The sequence below is a fragment of the Phodopus roborovskii genome, unplaced genomic scaffold (assembly GCF_943737965.1).
Source record: "Phodopus roborovskii unplaced genomic scaffold, PHOROB, whole genome shotgun sequence".
NCBI lineage: Eukaryota > Metazoa > Chordata > Mammalia > Rodentia > Cricetidae > Phodopus > Phodopus roborovskii.
In genome coordinates this window covers 20642266-20661351 of record NW_026126410.1, presented here as the reverse complement: position 1 = coordinate 20661351, position 19086 = coordinate 20642266, and the positions used below count along the sequence as shown (strand labels likewise).

At 38.3% G+C, this 19086-nt stretch overlaps 1 protein-coding gene across 3 annotated transcripts in view; it reads left to right on the top strand.

Annotated features, from left to right (window-relative positions):
* Nucleotides 1-2433: 2433 nt before the first annotated feature.
* Nucleotides 2434-19086, top strand: part of Nipbl (NIPBL cohesin loading factor) — a 161503-nt gene continuing 144850 nt past the window's right edge. For 2 of the 3 annotated variants that reach the window (XM_051182518.1, XM_051182515.1), the window contains exon 1: nt 2435-2695. The gene's annotated coding sequence lies outside the window, so the exon portion shown is untranslated. Of the gene's footprint in view, nt 2696-19086 lie in introns of all 3 variants that reach the window. The other variant, XM_051182519.1, reaches the window with a different exon arrangement.

The window sequence follows — 19086 nt, the reverse complement described above, 5'->3', positions numbered from 1 at the left end:
GCTCAAAAATCACTTTCAATTCAGTGGTTTTTCAAGTGCTACAATAAGTAAATGTAAATGAACACCAACTCCAATGGTGAATAAAATACCAACGCGAAGCTTGCCCTCATCTTTCACACAATCTTCAGAAAATTTAAAAATTCGTCTAGCTTTTGCCTTGCTTGACAGCATAAGAGTAAGTAGCCATATGTGGTCCATTATACAAGGCCTGGTAGCCTTGGAAACATACACCGTTTGAATCACAGTGCCACACATTATGTGACCAATAAATAATTTCTGAATGAATTTTTCTAATACTACTGTATTTGAACTGAGCCAACCAAATTCTTAGACTTCGGTTCAGTCAAAACAGCGTGTAATTTGCAAGGAGGAGGGCAGACAGGATTAAGAGTGAAGTTTCGTGACTCATGAAAGCAAAATTAATTAGCCCACTATGGATAAGGTCATTTGATCAACAGATGCACTGGCTTCTGCCATGCCATCTAGAGAAAACCCAAAACAATCATCACCTTTATGAGCTTTCGAGTGGTCAGAAGAGATCTTTCCCTGACCTCCAATAAACTTACCTCGGTTCCATCTATGTACTTTTCTAGTTTTCACCATCTTTCGAAAAAGTTCTTGTAGGTATATATAAACTCATAGTAAAGGGTAGAGTTCAGAAATGAGGTTAGAAGGTGTCAGAGGCATCCATAGTGCGCGATGCATACAAACATACAACCAGCAAAGGAAAGCTTAATTTTATCGGCTGAAGCTGCCGGGCTACTGAGCTAAGAATAAGAAATAAGAAAGGCAAGACTGAAAGTCCGGGCGACAGAATGAGAACGAAGCCGCCAACCTGGGAGGTAAATAGAAGCCATGGAGGCACCCAGCAGGCATCTGAAGAAAAACCTGAAGAGGAATCAACTTCTACGGGACAGTCTGAGGTAAGGCGGCTGGATGCCAAATCGGGTTCCTTTCTTCCCCACTCCTTGCAGAACTCTTTAGGCCCTGACTTACGACTCCAGGGTCTGGAGAGCAGGAAAGATAAAATCTTAACACCTTGCCCCCAGTGATTTCTAAAGCAAGAGAATAGCCTGTAGGCAAGCTGTTCCTAGCTCATCTGTACACATACAAACTACAAACGACTGACACTAGCAACTTGATTCATTTAAATGCATGTTTCCTCCAGAGTAAAATCCGCTTACCTACTGGCACCTTTTACCTGAAGAATAGCCCCTTTTTTAAAATTTATACAAAAAAAAAAAAAAATAGAAAACTGTGTAGCGATGGAATCCCCTCGTTTTACGGTAAGACACTACAGACAGGCCCGGTACTGTGTGTACATTCACATTTTGTACTCCAGCCTTGTCCAGTGCACAAAGAGGAAAACGACGTTTGAAGTGCGCCGGTCCCGGGCTCCGGTGCCCCGCGTCCGGATGGCCTCGGCTCCACCCACACCTAGACCGCCGCGCCGAAGCGACCCGCTCATCGCTCGCACAGCGTCGCCTACAGGCCTTAGTCCGACTTATCAGGGATGATTCAAAATCGCCGCCAGGGGAAAAAAAAAAAAGAGGCAAGCACAGCAGCGCCCGCGTATTTCCAGAAATTAATGCACCACGATCACGATTCCAACTCTGCCAGGCTGGGAGCCTTCACCTCCGAGGATTGTGTCCTTCGCAGAAACAACATAGACGGATATAGAGTCGGGCCGCTCGAAGGACGGGAGGCGTGCGATCCATCCATCAGGGCGGCAGGGACACCGTTTAAAAGGTGCACGGTCGGCATCCACCGGCTGGCCGCCCGACCTCGGCTTCCCCGGGGCTGATGGCCGCCGCCGAGTCAGGGCGCGCAGGGCTGCCTCCGCTCGTCGCCGTCTGCGGCCTATGAGGCCCGGAGTACCCGAAAGAGAGAGAGGCAGAGAGCGCCCGGCTGCACGGCCACTGCACCGGCCCAGCTCCCGGCTGCTGTCGTCTCGGGGGGGGGGAGGGATTCAAGCCGGAGAGAGCCCGCCACCCGAGCGGCGGCGGCGGCGGCGCCGCCTCGCAGGAGCGACAGCACAAGCAGCAGCATTCACGGCCGTCCAAGGCAGGGCAAGGACGCGGATGAGAAGCGCTGCCGCCACCGCCGCCACCGCCGAGTGCCCGGGCCCGCGGGAGCCGCTACGTTGAGGCCGAGCTGCGAGCCCGAGTGGCGGCGACGGCGGCGGCGGCGGTGGCGGAAGTGGAGTGGGGAAGAGGGGGTGGTTGTTAGTGTTTGGCGCCGGCGGAGGGAGTCATTCCTGCAGCTGCACTTCCGGTCGGCATTTTGTTCTGAGAGGGAGAGACGGAACGAGAGAGAGAGACACACACACAGGGCTCCTTCCCCCCGCCCGCCCTCCCCCCCCTCCCTCCGTCGGTACCGACTCACCCGACACCACCAAGCCGCAGGGAGGGACGCCCCCGCCGACAGGAGGACTGGTTCCTGGGCCCGCGGCGATGCCCCCCCGGTAGCTCGGGCCCCCGGTCGGGTGTTTGTGAGTGTTTCTATGTGGGAGAAGGAGGAGGAGGAAGAAGCAGCAGCGATTTGTCTTCTCGGCTGGTCTCCCCCCGGCTCTACATGTTCCCTGCACTGAGGAGACGGAAGAGGAGCCGTAGCCACCCCCCCTCCCGGCCCGGATTATAGTCTCTCGCCACAGCGGCCTCGGCCTCCGCTCGGATTCAGACGCCGATTCGCCCAGGTAAATTCCTGCTCTTTATTTCGGCGGCGGCGGCGGCGCCGGCGCCAGGTCCTCAGCGTTTCTCCTCCTCTCTCCCCTCCCCGCCGTTTCCTCAGCGGCCCCGGGTCTCTTCCACGGGCGAGTCGAGAGTTCGCTCCTCTCCGGCGGCGGGCACCCTGGGTGGCGGCGGGTTTGTCCCCTCTCCCGGCCGGCTCCGGTGACGGGGAGCGGGCTCCTGCCGGGCGGCCGGGGAGGCGTAGGCCCGGCGGAGAGTGCAGGCCGCGGGCCAGCGGAATCTACTTGAGCTCGGGGATTAGTAGAGCTCCGGGCTGAGCGGAGCGACGGCTGGTCGGTGACAGGCCTCGCCCGGGAGAGGAGCCGTAGCTAGTGAGGAGGCGGAAACAATACAACTATCGGCCAATGTGCCCCGATCGTCCCCATATTTACAACTTTCCCGGTCCGGGAGTGGGGAACGTCCCAGTGAAACAAACAACCCCCCTTCTTCCCCCTGTGACCCCATGAAGGGAGGAAGTAGTTTCAGTTAGTGAAACAAATGTAAATACTCAGACACGGCTCCAGTGGTAATTCTCTGCAAAACTTGTTTGGAGGTTGGAAAGTTAATAAAGAGTCGTTTTCTTTGTAAAAGGATTAAGCCGTCCACATGTATATTTAATGTAGAAAACCATAGCGGAGTAGACAGCGCACATCCTCGCCCGAGAGCTATTATGTTGTTTGACAGTGTGTGTTGCACATAGACTTTATATTCAGAGATAAGTGTAAAGTGCTTGACAGGTTGACTCTGCCACTTTGCATTTGTGTGTGTTATGTAAGGATAATTTTAAATGACTGTACATAAAACCCCCAGGTACTTCCTAGCCTAAGCGTGTGCAAGCATACAAAGAATTTGAAATGTTCTGAGCTTAGGCCGAGATAAGGATGAAACCTATTTTCTTTCAAAGGATACAAGTTAAGTTACACTTAAAATCTTTGGGAGGTTTAAAAAAAAAAAAAAAAACACGTAGAAGGTGCCATCCTTTCTTGTCAGGGCAGATCTTCTTGAGGTTCCAGGATTGTCATTGGCTGTTTGTACCATGATGTTTGACTGTGTAATGAGCGAGGTGTCATTTTAATAGGTCAAATGTATCTGTAAATGCTGGAGAAAAATACCAGTTCTGTATCTTACCAAGTTCTAGTTCACGAGTAAGTTAAGTGTTGGGAGCTTGTTTGTGGCAGCTTCAGTCATGGAAGTTGGTGTAAAATGGAAATAACCTTTTTTTAAAGGCACTCCTCAGACTCAAAAATTGCACAGAAAAACAAATGTCCCGTCTGATAATTTGTTTCATACTCGCTGAAGGAAAACTCATTTATTAAAAGGAAGCAACACTGTTCAGTAAAGTCCCTTGTTTTAATAGTAATGGTTAAATATTGGTTCAAGTATTTTGTGTATTAAGTTTTTGTCACTGTAGAACTTTTCTGCGGGTTATTTTTGAGTTTAACATTCTGCTTTAAAAAAATGCCCCACGTCCCCAGCAAACGTATGGATAAATGTTAAAAAGAGTGAAGTTAATATAGCTGTCACGTACTAGGCATGTTTTTAATGCTATAAATCCGTGTAGTAGTCAGTAGCGTGTCCGTGATTTGTATTGGTCGGGGAGCAGTTTGAATTTTAAAAAGCCTGAAGCTCCTGCTGAGCCCCAATCCCGGCCTCCCTCCCTCCCACTAATCTCCCATTCCTGTCTTTGTGCTGCCTGCTCCTGTTAGACTCTGTTTGCTGCGGGGCCTCAGGCCTACGGGGGTGAAGGGGGGTGGTAAGGGGCATGCCAGGAGGGAATGCTAAAGTGAGGAAGACTTCCCGTCTTGAGAAAGCGGACGGTTTGGTGTTTGGGGGCGGGGGCATGTAAAGGCTTGGGCAAAGGCGTCATTAAATTTCTTTTGAAAGGCTCTGTGATTATCTTTTCAACTTTTATTTGATTAAAAAGGAACTGTATGTCAAAAGATGAACCTATTTCCATGAAAGATAATGGGAAAAAGAGGTCTTGCTTAGTTTTCAGAAACAGAAGCAACTTTATTTAGTTTTGTAAGTTACAAGGAGCCTTATGTAGATGTTTTAATCAGCCTAATAGATGACAGTGTATGTGAATGACATATTTTTTAAGTCTTTGGAATTATATTACAGTTAGTCCTCTCTTTTTATTAACCCAGATCTACATCTTTTGTACTTTGTAAGTGATGTTCAGTTAGTGATGCTTCCATAAGATCTCATGAACATTTCTTTAAAATAACTTGAAAATACTTTTGTTTGGCTCAGAAGATACAGATTGTTTTTAAAGGAGAAAATTCAATTCTTAAACTTTGTATTTTGGATAATTTAGTTGGAGATAACAGTGTATGTTTCATGAAGGATTATGGGTAGACAATTAGAAGTCACCTGGGTTGGTTGAGATATTCACCAGTGACACATCTTGTGCTCCCCTTCCTCTCTTTAATCCAGTGTGAAGATACAATCGTCAAACATTTAGAATTCTAGTTACAGTATTTGGAGAAATATTCTTAGTGTACCAACATGTTCCTAGTATATGCCTAACCTCAACTCTATGGCTTACTGTTTTTCTTGAGTATGCAGTTACCAATAACGTGTATTACATAGAAAGAAAATACCCTTAATAATGAAAAATCTAGTAAACTAAAATTAAAATTAAATACATAATTACTCTCAGCATTTTAAGAAGTGGGTTTGGGGTGCTTTCTAAATTCATTCACACCATTTGTTTACTGAAAGTACTTGAATGTACTTTTGAACCTGTGCTAGAAATTATTTTATTGCTGCCTACATGTAAGAAGAAAAAGAGTGGCGTGTTTGAAGAAAGACTGAGGCTTTTCAGTGGGGATGAAAAGTGAAGATTTTTACTATTGTAGTAAACAGTTTTGGTTCTGCATAGTGATTGTCATTAAAAGTTTTAAATATGAGCAGAGCTATACCAGTTGATGTTTGAAAGCTGCTTTATTTCAACCAGACTACTGAACTAAAAAATGTGCTTTCTAAATTAATTTCTTATTTAAATTTTTTTAACTAAGCTATCATCAGACTGTCATAGAAACATCTGACATGTCTGTATTAGATTTTGACATAGCCTATTATATTTTTACTCTCTCAGAATAAGACATAACAAAATATAGTAAAAACTAACTTTGAGTTTTATATAGTGTTATTTAACTGTTGCTATTAAGAAAAGCATAATTTGAAAGTATTCCTAAAATTTTAAACTGATACTTCAATTTTACATTGTCTTATTGGGAGATTTGAAGGTAAATTTCTTTGAGAGAAATGTAGTTTAATTCTGTTTATCAAGGTACTGACTAGGTCCTTTTAAATAATCCTAATTAATTGTTAAGCTTCAAGATGGTTATTTTAATATTCTAAGCATACTATATTTGCTTTAATGGTATTTTGTGCCTTTAAAAACTTTAGAGGTCATTTTAAAATGTACTATTGCCAATAATTGTCTTTTGTAATATTTTGTATTCCTAGAGTTTTCAATCTGACTTGAATCATTTGTGTGTGTGTGTGTGTGTGTATGAGTTAAAGGAATTTCCTGATACTTAATACTTTTTCTTTTTAATTTGATTATGTTTCTCTAAGAAATGTCTGCACTCAGGTCTTCAAGCCACATATTTCTTAGTGGCAATGCTATACCATTTTTAACTTTTTTGAATTATCTGTGTTCAAGGTAATTTCCCCCCTCCCCACCTTTGTTGTTGTTTTAAATTTAAAAGAGATGGTATCTTTTCCCCCTCTAGTTGTATTTTCTTGGTGTGAACATACTAGTTTGACATACATTGGTGTGTATGTTTAAACTACTGATTTTATTTTCTTCCATGACTATTACTGGCTTTAAATGGTTATATATGAGTTGTTTCCTTTACATTTTTAAAAATGACTACAGTGGAGTTTTAGTGTTTCTACTTGATTTTAGCACTCTTAAAACCTGCTTTTGTCCATTTAAGGGCAATCATTCTCATTTTTAAGCATGATTGTATAATTATAATATTTTGCCTGCATAGGTTAATTAATAAAATTAATTAATAAAATAAAGTAAATTTAAAAATTAATAAAAGTAACTTTAGATATTTGTAGTGTATATAATTTTGTTTTGGTAGAAATCTAGGGTTAATCTTAATGAATTGCATTTTATGAGATTGCATTACTCTTTTTTAGGCCCAAAGAGATATTTAGAAAGGTTATTTAATAACCAACTAAGAGTTTTCCTGTAAGATTTTGATTGCCTATTATTTGCCAAGAATTGTTTTAAGTATGTCCCCCATAATAGTATTTAATTCTAGAAAGTCTGTAAAGTAGAAACAGTCACAATTTACAAATAAACAAACTGAGGTTAGGAAGATTTAGGAAACTGGGCATAGTTATATAGTTCATGAATAATTAGCCTGATGTTCATTTGTTTTCCAAAGTTCAAGGTTCTACATCTTTAATTTTATAAAAATCATGTATTCCTTTGGTTTCTGAATTGACTCAACATTCATAAGCTCTGTAGTTAAAGAAATTATGTACATCAAACTAGGAAGATAGAAAGAATTTATGCCCTATACACATGCTATTTTTTGAAATGAAGTTTTAACTAGCTTTTAAGTTTGTTAAGTGGTCTATGCATTTTTTACTTCTCTTAAGTCTTTTTTCTTTTTATATTGGGTTGAAATTGTCATAGTATCTATTTTCAGAAAGCAAAAAAAAAAAATAGCTTTAGAGTTATTTCATTCTTAAAAATGGAAATGACCAACTAACTGTAGTATGGAAGAAATATCTACAAATTAATATGACTTTTTTTTTTTAATCCAGAATATTTATGTAGTTGTCAAATGTCGATTCTTTCAAAATCTCCCACTTGGTTGTGTACTTGTTCTAGAGCTATTGCCATTACATAACTTTGAGGGAATTTTGTTTTGTTTTGCTTTGTTGTAGGCAGGGTCCCATTAGGAAGCTGGGAACTCTCAGAGATCCACCTGCCTCTGCCTCTGAGTGCTGGGATTAAGGTGTTCATCATTGTAGCTAGAGGGAAATCCTTTTTCGAATATTCAGCAAAACATTTGAAATACCAAGTCTCCCTTCCCCCTCCCCTCCTCTTTTTTCTTGTCAAGACAGTGTTTCACTATGTAGCCTGCCTGGAATTCGCTGTATAGATCAAGCTGATCTTCCTGCCTCTGGCTCCCCAGTGCTAAAATAAAGGCATGTACCCCCACACCGAGCATTGAAATAGGCCATTAAAAATAAAATTCATTATAATGAATTTTTACTTTCAGGAGGTAGATTTTAGTTAAATATAAGAAGGAAACTAAAATTAATCTTTTGTAGTCAGGTGTTGTACCTTTTGGTTTGTGACACTTTGTTGTTTTGTTCTGGATTTTGTGTGTGTGTGTGCGCGTGCGTGCCTACGTGCGTAGACAGAAGACAGGGTCTCACTGTGTATGCATGGCTGGATTAGAATGTACTGTGTAGACCAGGCTGGCTTGGACTCTTGCCTCTTTCCCCCAAGTGCTGAAATCATAGGTTTGCTCTACCACACCTGGTAGTAGTATGTAGCAATATTGAATGGTTTTCATGTGCCAGAAACTCTCCTGGAATCATTATATTAATTGTCTCAATTCTCTGAGGTTGACATATTATAAAACTAACTTATAGGATGATTCGGTGGCTAGCTCAAGGTCACACAATGAAGTGTGAAAAGAAGAAAAAGCATTCCAGAGTTCTTTATCCACTATACTGTGTATCATGATTTTAAAACTGTTCAGTTACTCAGTGAAGCTATAGTATTCTTGTTTTACAGACATGGAAATAGAAGCTTATCATGTTTAAGAAACTTGTTCTGGATGGTAAATCTAGCAGATGTTAAGAGAATTCCAAGCCAAATATGTTTAATTCTAAAACACCTTTATTCTTTGCATTTTGCTTCTTCAAAGTTTACAATTCTTTTGTATGTATGGATGTTTTGCCAGCATGTATGTCTGCATTGTGTGCATTCCTGGTTCCTTTAGAAGAAGGTATTAGATCCCCTAACTTGAAGTTGTAGCCTGTTGTAGGCTGTTACATGGGTGCTAGAATTTGAACTTGGGTTCTGTGGAAGAAGAGCAGCTAGCTACTACTGCTCTTTACTGTTGAGCCATCTTCCCTAGCTTGAAAATGTATGCTATAATTTTTGATGAAAAGAGTGGGCTTGGTTATAAAGTAGACTGTTTTTTTTGTTTGTTTTCTTGTATAGCTTATAAAGAAAGTAGTTTGTGTCTGCAATGTTTGGCATCTGATCCAGGGCCCCATCATATTCAGCATGTGCTCTTATCACTAAGCTGTATCCCTAGCCTCCTCAAAAGAGAAGAGTTATGTTTTGATAAACTATAGCTTACTTGTTACTAAGTTATTGTCATATAAAATACTTTGTTGCTGTACATTATGCATACCTGTATATAAATGTGTGTATTTAAATAATATATTGGTTTTTAAATATATGAATTATATTTAAAATATATGTATAGAATAGCTCTAGAAAATGTCAGCTACTTTATTTTAATGACATTGCAGTTTTCAATTACTTTATGAAAATAATAAGCATCAAAGATTTCCATGAGTGATTTAAACTTCTAAAAATAAGTCATGTAGTTAAATTGGCTTTGCTATCTAAATTGTGTCAAACATTATTTAACATGGATACATTAAACTCTAAAGTTTCCTTTTATGTTTGTCAGGAAGGAAACACTTAAAACCTGCAGAAATTAATTTATTAAAACAATTTTTTGTATTTTTACCTCTTCTGAGAAATATCAAAACTGTGAGGAAATTTGAAATACTGGATTCCTTTTAAATACTGTTATATTTAGGTTATTTGTCTTCTTCATCCCAAAGAATCATGCTCTTCTTAAACAGGTGAAATGTATACTTGTTTGTATGTGACCATTACTTTTAAAAAATCATATTGTTCCAGATATTTTAAATCTAACAGTTTCTAAAGTAATACTAAAAGTCAGGGCATGCTTTTAAGTTAAAATCTAAAGGTTTATGGTATTTTTATTTTCAAAACAAAAAATATGCCCTTGAAATTAATTATAGCAAGAAAATATATCCAACACTGCTACTCTGAAACCCTTTAAGAAAGTAGGGATTCTTAAACTTTCTCTGCTCATGAACCTTTTTTTTTTTTCTCAAGAAATTAGGTAATCCTCGGATATATAGGTATTTAAATAAAATATTTACTGATAACAAATTATAAACATTGGAGCTGGAGAGATGGCTCAGCGATTCTCAGCACCTATATGACAGCTAACAAACATCTGTAAGTCTAGTCCCAGGTGGTCCAATGCCTTCTTTTGGCCTATGTGGGCAATGCAAGCATGTGATGCACAGACATAAATGCAGACAAATGCCTACAAATAGAAAATAAAATTGTTTACAATTTATTTTAAAACAATTCTTTGGTGTATATACTCTTTCTACCTGTTGAAGACTAAAGCAAATTTGCATGCTAAAGTGATATATATATATATATTTCTTGTTTTTTGACAGAAGGGATTAAATCTTGCTTGAATATTTAATATTACAGGATACAATGTCTTCATGCTTGTATTTTTGTTTTGTTTTTATTTTAAAGACAAGGTCTTACTATGTATTTCTGGCTGACCTGGAATTCATTATGTAGACCAAGCTGGCCTAAGACTCCAAGAGCTCTGCCAGCCTCTGTCCGCCTCTGCATCCTGAGTGCTGGTGTTAAAACAATGTATCACCGTCCACAGCCCCCTTCAGCTTTTTAAAGAGTTGATCAATATTTTGATAACCATGTGTGCCAAGATCACCACTTCATTTAAATACATAGTACAGAATGGTAGAAGTATGTTTAGGATTGTTTTTGGAAATTTATTTCTAGATCCAAGACAAAAATCATATGACTAGTTACAAAACTCAAGGTAGCAATTCAAATAATAATTTTAAAATCTAACATTCTAACTATGTTAGACTACAACCCAAAGATAAACTAATTTGATACATACAAACTGAGGAATGTGGTATGAAAGTATTAGAAGTCTTCGTTTCCCATGGTCAAATCATTATGTTACACAGAAAACTTGAATGTGTACTCAAAACACTGCATTTTATAGAATATATTATTCTGGAACTATGTGTGGCAAGATGGCATGCATAGTGCAAAAGTGTGTGCTGTGTTCAGAATCAAGGCCACAGTGAAGTCGAGGGAAGCAACAAGGTGAACATTATAGCAAACACCTCCAGTGTCATTCATATGGGGTTTTGAATCCATTTTTGGTTGCTGTGTGGAAAGAAGCCTTTTATTGTTGCTAAATGTTTGACAGCACCTATATTCAGTTCCCTGACTCCTTATGGAGTCACAAGGAGCCAGAGTTAAAGAAGCTACTTAAAACATTTTTTTACTTGCCTTTTGTCTGATAGTGTTATGGTTTGCCAATTTCAGCTAAAGAAATTGATTGTTGAGGTATAGGCTATATATATATGGAGTTTTTCCTTAGTAATGGCAAAATTGAATTTTTATGTGGATTAAATTAGGTATAGCTCATTATAAGTAGTAATTCTGTTCTTTAAAAAAATGATATAAAGGACACTCCCCCAAGGCTCTATTTAATGCCTTAAAAGACAACTTGAGATTGAAAGTTGAAATGTAATAAACCTAAAAGCTGCTGCTCTTTCCTTCTTGATAAAACTAACTAGGAAGACAGTATACCACAGTTCAGGTTATCCTGAAAGCCCTATCTGACCTTTCATTCTCTGCCTGAGTGAAATTTTTGCATAGCATATAAGTACAGAAAAGTTCAAAATATTGGTGGTAGAATATCAGTGAGATTATCCATGGAAATGTTTGTCTTAGTGTTCCCATTTGTCTACACGTTTTACTTTTTAAAATGTTAAGTCAGTGGGTGGTTTTTTTGTTGTTTTGTTTGTTTTTTTAATGTGTGAAGAGTAAAGCATTTTGTGAATATTCCCTTGATCATTTATTCCATTTCACAGCGATTGTACAACTTATTACATACTTGTGGAGAAAATAATTTGTTTCTGTGTCCATTCACCATATGGTGGTGTTTTTCCTGCTTTAGGCATTTGGTAAAGTTTTGTTGAATTGTTTAGTTGAAATTGAGCTGCATCTTTTATTCTACTCCTTTCCCCTTTTTTTTCTTTTTCATTTCCTCTTTCCTTTCTCTTTCCCTTTCCTTTAAGCACTAAACTGCTGAGAAATAGCTCTTGCCATGTTTAGTTCTTAAAGATCTGTTTCTATATCTATGAGTAGCAATGGCAACTTTTATTTCAATCAGTTTCAAAATGTTTCCTTGACTGCAGGTATGTACTTGAACCTTCTTGCTCTAGGATAAGAGCCTTTCATTTACAGGCATCCCTAGTACTACAGGTGCATTATAACTTGCATATAAAAGTGAATCAAATAAAAATTACAGAATTCCTTTTTCAGCTGTCAGGACTGTATAGTTTAAGAAACACCCCCCCCCCTTTGGTTCCAGTCCTTTGGACTGCTTAGTTGGGAATAATTTAGTAGTGTTTATTATAAGAAAGTAGTTATCTCATTACTTTGTTTTAATCTTAACATAGTTTTAAAGTTTTCTTTGCTAACTCAACTATTATATGTAATGTGTATTAGTTTGTGATAAGAAACACATTACTGCATATAAAAATGTTGCTCAACTAAAATGGTGATTTGATAGCTGCCTTTAAAAATTAAGTTAGATTTATTGAAATAATTTATGCCACAAAAGTCATTGTTAGATCTAGTCCAGTTAGGTGAACATTAAATCTTGTCACCTACTACCATTAACATAATAGTTATTATATTAACTATAGTTACTACTATATTAATGTAATAGTATCCTTGTGTCTCTTTGTGAATTTCCTAACCATCCCAACCCATAGCAGTCCATCTGATTTTGTTCTTACAGCTTTGACCCTTTCTATAGTATCATATAAATGGAATCATATAGTATAAAAATATTGCATGTCTTGTTTCTTTCACTTAGCAGACAGCTTTTGGGATTCATTCATGTTGTTTATATATATTAATAATTTATTGGTGAGTGAATTTTGAAGTTATGTTTAATGTACTCTTTGATTGTTTTCTTATGAAAACTAATACTTTAAACAGGGTGCATATTTTTCTCACAGCTTAGTGACTATATAACTGAATGTTGTAGTTGTGCAATTTTTACCCATTACCTCCTCAAATCTAGTGTAAATGGCATTTATTTATATTAGTACATGCTATTAGTTAAATACTTTATCAAATAGGTGAAGTAGATATTACTCTATCATAGGGAAAATAATTAACATCATGTATTTAAAACTTGTAGCATTTATCTAGAACAAGAAATAAGGGATAGTGCAGTAATTAACTAAAAATTGAATTTACTATTTTGTTTGTTTTTGAAAGACTTATGTTTTTGTTTTGTTAATGTTTGTTTGCATGTATGTGCACTATGTGCATGCCTGGTGCAAGTAGAGTGCCAAAGAGGACATTGAATATCCTGTAACTGAAGTTACAGACATTTGTGAGCTGCCATGTGGGTGTGGGAATCAAACCCAGGTCCTTACAAGAGCAGACAGTGCTCTTAGCTCCTCAGCCATCTCTTCAGCAGATTGAGATATGGTTGTTAGTTAACTATGTTGTTTTGGCTGACTTGGAACTCAGAATGTAGCCTATGCTGAGCTCAAACTTAAGCAATTCTCCTGCCTTACTTCCCAAGTGCTGGGATTACAGCAACTACCCACCACTCTGATAGCTTACATTTTGTTTACATTTAATGTTTATAAAGCCTGGGTTACAGTGAAGAACATCTATAGTCTTTTTATAAAGATTAAATTTGGAGAAATGGTGCTGTTTGCTGAAAAATGGAGTCAAGTTTTGATATAAGTTGTTTTCTACTTATTTTATTTGACCTCCCTATCCTAATTCTGGTTTTGAAATAGCTTCTTCTTTGGGGTTTAGGGATCCTCTTGTTATTTTTCTGTGTCATTCCCTTCTATTTAAAAGGGGGAAAAAGATTTATTTATGTGTATGTGTGTGAATATAAATGTATGTGCAGTTTTCACAGAGGACAGAAGAGGAGCTGGAGTTACAGACATTTGTGAGCCATCAGACATGAGTGTTAGTAACCAAACCTGGGTCCTCTACAAAAACAGCAAATACTCTTAACTACTGAGCTGTGTTTCCAGCTTCTGCCCTCCCAGCTAAACTGTGTGTGTATGAGAGAGAGAGAGAGAGAGAGAGAGAGACAGAGAGAGAGAGAGAGAGAGAGATGAGTGGCAGGCAGAATTGATGGATGGCTGACTGACCATGTAGTTCAGATTGATCTTGAATTCAGATCCGCCTGTTCCAGGCTCCCTGGTTAATGTAGTTGCAGATTTATGCCTCTGTTGCACATACTTTTGGAATCTTTGCCTAAAGAGTTCTTGAGACTGACAAGATGGCTCAGCCAGTAAAGTACTTGTGATTCAAACATGAGGACCTTGGCAAAACACATCAGTCTGTAGCTTCAGCACTAGAAAGGCTGGAGCTCACTGGCTAGCCAGTTTACTAAACTCAGTGAGTTCAAGGTTAGTGAGAGACCCCCCCCCCCATCTCAAAATGTAAAGTACAAAGTTACTTTAGAAAACACCCTCTTAAAACTCCGGTTTCCATGTGTATGCATATGCACGCACACATACATGAGCAGGTACACAGATATACATAGTGTACGCACACATACGTAAGAGTTCAGTTCATGTGATTTATTACATACCACCTGTACACTGATGACTCACAAATTCGTTTCTTGATTCTGTCTATTCTGACTGGGATGAGATGTAACCTCAAAGCAAGTTTTAGCTTCTATTTCTCTGATGGCTAATGCTATAGAACACTTTAAAGTGTTTATTAGCAATTCATATTCCTTTTGTGAATTCTTTTTTCAGGTTTATAGCCCATTTTTATTGGTTTGTGCCAAAATGCATTTTTCCTTATTTTTTTTATTAATTTATTTTTTACATCCAATCCCAGTTCCACCTCCCTTCTCTCCTCCCACCCAACCCTCCTCCTCCCATCTGTTCCTCTGAGAGAGAGGGCAAGGCCTCCCCTAGGAAGTCTACTAAGTCTGTCCCATCATCTCGTTGAGGCAGGACCAAGAGACCTCTCCAGCCCCCACATTCCTGTGCCTAGGCTGGGCAAGGTATCTCTCCATAAAGAATGGGCTCCACTAAGTCAGTTTGTGCATTAGAGTTAGATCTTGGACCCACTGCCAGTAGCCTCATATATTGTCCCAGCAGCACCATTGTCACCTATATTAAGGAAGTTTATTTCAGTCTTATGTAGGTTCCCCATTTGTCAAACCTGAATCAGTCATCTCTCACTAGCTCAGGTCAGCTGATTCTGTTAGTGCCTATATGTTTTTTTAAAAGACAAATTGATAGGCTCCAGCCTAAATGTTCTACATGATCCATCTGTGCATTGGAAGGTATTGGTGGTGAAAGAGGAAGTATTTCTTACAGCTTTAAGTCTTATGTAATTACTGTGGTTCCTAATGTTTATGGGTATTCATTGTACTGCCCTGTCTTCAGATGTAGGGATCTCAAAACTGGAATTTCAAATGACTCAATTATAATAAACTTATGGCTGCTCTAGATTCAGTACCTGGATCTTTAAATATGTTAACTCATTGTGTTGTCACCTATAGTAATTCCATGCTTTAATGAATCTGATATTTTCTAATCTAAAATGTTTTCATGTTTCTAATAAACTCTCCACATTCCCTCAGTTTTCTTACAAGCCAGAACTGCTAGTAGTGTTCTGGTGTGTCAGATGAGGCTCAATTTTAGTTTGCTGCCAAACTCTTTCAAGAATATTAATGTTGAAGACTTTTAATGTGTTTAGTTTTTCATTTTTAGAAGGAATTTGAGAATTCCTTTTGCTGTTTTGAAAATTTGGAACTTTATAGATATTATTCAATAACAATAGTTATATAAGTACATGTAACTATATTATATATGTACATGGTATAAACATATACATATTGTTTTAAGACCATATGATATAGATTTTCTTAGTTTTTGTATGTTTTATTCATAGTATTTGAGATGCTTCCTATTGTTAGTAGGTGAGCCATAACTTTTCATTTTACTATTGGATATTTTATTTGCTTTTACATTTTCTTTAAAAATGTTAAGGCAGAGAACATCTTATGCGTACAATTTGGGGTGGGGGGCCCCATATTCAGTCCTTTATTTATTATAGAGTAGAATCCAGTAAATACAAAGTTAAAAGGTTTCAACATTTTTATGACCTTTTATATGTAATTCCAATAATAGTTTGCCCTGCCATAATTATTTTCCTTGATGTCTTGATTTATAGAGAAAATTAATTTTGTTTTTCATGTAGAATGATTCTACTAATATTATCCTCCCCAATATTGTGGCTGTTTTCAATATTTAAATTTTTTTAATGGTGAAAATCATGACTTTTCAAACAGTACGTATCATTTGGAGATAATGCAGTAAAATGTGTTTAAGATCTAATCTAGTTACAAGCCAAGCAACATGTAGGCCAACTCATTTCTTCTATAAATTGTCTCAAGCTTTAGGAGTCTGAACTAGTAAAGCAAGACAAATCGAAAGAGTTAGGTTCAAAAATAAAAGTGCTAATTGTTAAGAATATAGTTGAATTTTACAGAACAATCAATCTTTTATTTGCCTATAGTAGTAAAGAAATTCAGGACTGTAATATGATGGACACAAAAATCAGTTTCTAGGTAAGACCTATTAGTCCTTTTTATTTCTTATTTTAAATTATACCTTTACTTATTTATTGAATACATGTATATGTGTGTGCTTGGGCACACATGTGCTATGGCATGCATTTGTGTGATCACCTTGGATGAATTCTTTCAGTCTGTGGGTTCCAGGTATCTAATTTAGGGTGGCCAGGCTTGATGATCTTACCAAACCATATTACTTAGTCTTAATTTTTGAAATATAAAACATTTAGTGTGATGTGTACATGGCTTTGATCTAGTTCCCATTCTTCTGGTTATCACACATTGGTTGTATTTTCTGTTTCTACTCAGAAACTGCAGACATTGGAAATGGTGAACTGAAAGCCCATCCTACCCACCAAAATCTTAGAGTCATAAAGCTTTTGGATAGATGGGCAGTGATCATTGTGTAGTGCTGTAGTGCTGTGATGAGGATGAGCAGAGGAAGTACAGTAGGTTGTTGGGGTGGGGGAGGGAGTGGGAGTGAGAGAGACTGTTAGAAAACCTAGTTTACACTAACTAGTGTGGTAGGAAAGTAAGTTAGGAAAGCCTTTCCAGGAGAAGCTGTATGTAATCCACAGGCTTTAGTCAGACTTGTGAGCCTGGAACAGCTGTTGGATTTTGGAAACTGGATGGCACAGGCTTGAAAAAGTGTTGACCAAAAGATTTAAACCCTTAAGAGAGGGCAGATTGTGAAGAAATGTGTCTGCCTGGGACTGGGAGGGTAGCTCAGTGGGTAAAATGCTTGCTGTGCTAGAATGCGGACCTAAGCTCACATTCTCAACATAGACAGTAAAATAATGGGCACCTATTACCTCCTCACGGACAGGGTAGGAACAGGTGGATCCTGACCCTGGCAGCTCACTGATCAACCCGTTTAGTTTAGTCAACAAACTCCAGGTTTAATGAGAAACGCTGCCTCAAAACACGAGTTGGCTCGTGATGGAGGAGCCTCAGACCTCCACATGTGAATGCATGGGTGAAGTGCTCCCCACACACCACATGTGCACACACATTGCTATGAATAGTGTTTTGCAATAAAGGTAACAGTGATTAGGAAATTATTAGGTCACAGTTACAGTTTTTATTCTTTAAGTCTTAGTTGGTACTAAGAAGTCATGGAGGCTAATGAAGAGTTGCCAAGGTATTCAGTTAAGATACTGAGAATGTAGAGAAGGAAACCCATTAAACAGGTATTAAGGCATTCAGTGATTATAGGTAGGTAGAATGGGTAATGGAGAATAAAGGCAATTAAAGATGTCTTCTCAGTTTCTCAAGTTTCATACATATGGACATTGGAGTTTGAGATATAAGTTCAATCAGTTTTGACCGTCTATGAATAAAAACTGTAGTTTATCTAAGGGTGTATCTCTTTACATATTCCAGAGGGAATGGATTTTGAAAAATAGTGGCTTGACCAAATGTGGATATGAATGATATTTGAAAATTACTTTGAAGCTGACCTGGAATATCTTTCTAGTGTTCATACAATGTTAAAAAATTACGGTAGGCTGTACTTAATTTTTTTTTTATCCAGTATGGTTTAAATTATAAAAAGATATTACCATATGGTTTAAATTATAAAAAGATATTACCATATTTTCCTAATGCTTAATTTTCCAGTATGTTAACTATATTGCTATGTACTTAGTATAGTAGTACACTTTTAGGCATCCCTGGTATATTTGTTTACCTAGTGTAATCTCAAAACTGGCCCTTCTGCTTTAATAAATTATACATACAATGAAATATTATAGTGAGAACTGTTACTTAGTTCATGATGGGTATCTTAATCACGTTTCTCTTTCTGTGAAGTGACATCGTGACCACAGCAACTCTTAAGAAAGAAAGCATTTAATTGGGGGCTACACTTTCAGTGGTTTAGTCCATTACCATCATGGTGGGGACATGGCAGCAGACAGGTGCTAAAGCAGGAGCTGAGAGCTACACACTGATTTGGAGAGAGAGAGAGAGAGACAGAGAGAGACAGAGAGAGAGAGAAACTGGGCCTGACATGGGCTTTTGAGGAGCATCCCAATTCCTTACCACACCTCACTCCAGTGACCACTGCCTCCAACACAGGCCACACATCCTAATCCTTCTCAAGTAGCAGCATTCCCTCATGACCAAGCATTCAAATATAGGAGCCTATGGAGGCCATTCTCATTCACACTACCACAAGATTATCTTCATCTTTTAATTATAATTAAAATGTCAGGAATAATTACAAATAATCAAACAGATTCATCAGAAATAATTTGAGCAGTTGGTTTTAACATGGCTCCTTTAATGTTTTTCAAATTCATCTTTATTTATGTGTATGTGTACATGCCTGCTTGTCTGAATATGCACCATATGTATATAGGTGCCTGCAAAGGCCAGAAGAGAGTGTCAGATCCCCTAGAACTGTTGTGAGCCACCTGGTACAGGTGCTGGGAACTGAACACAGGATCTCTGCAGAGCAGCAAGGGTTTTCTTAACAACTGAGCCATCTCTCCAGCCCCACATGGCACCTTACTTGATTTTGTAAAAAGGCAAGGGTTAATGTGAGAAGCTAGTGATAGAGGGGAGAGATGTGTTTATTTTTGAAAAATGGAGAGAAA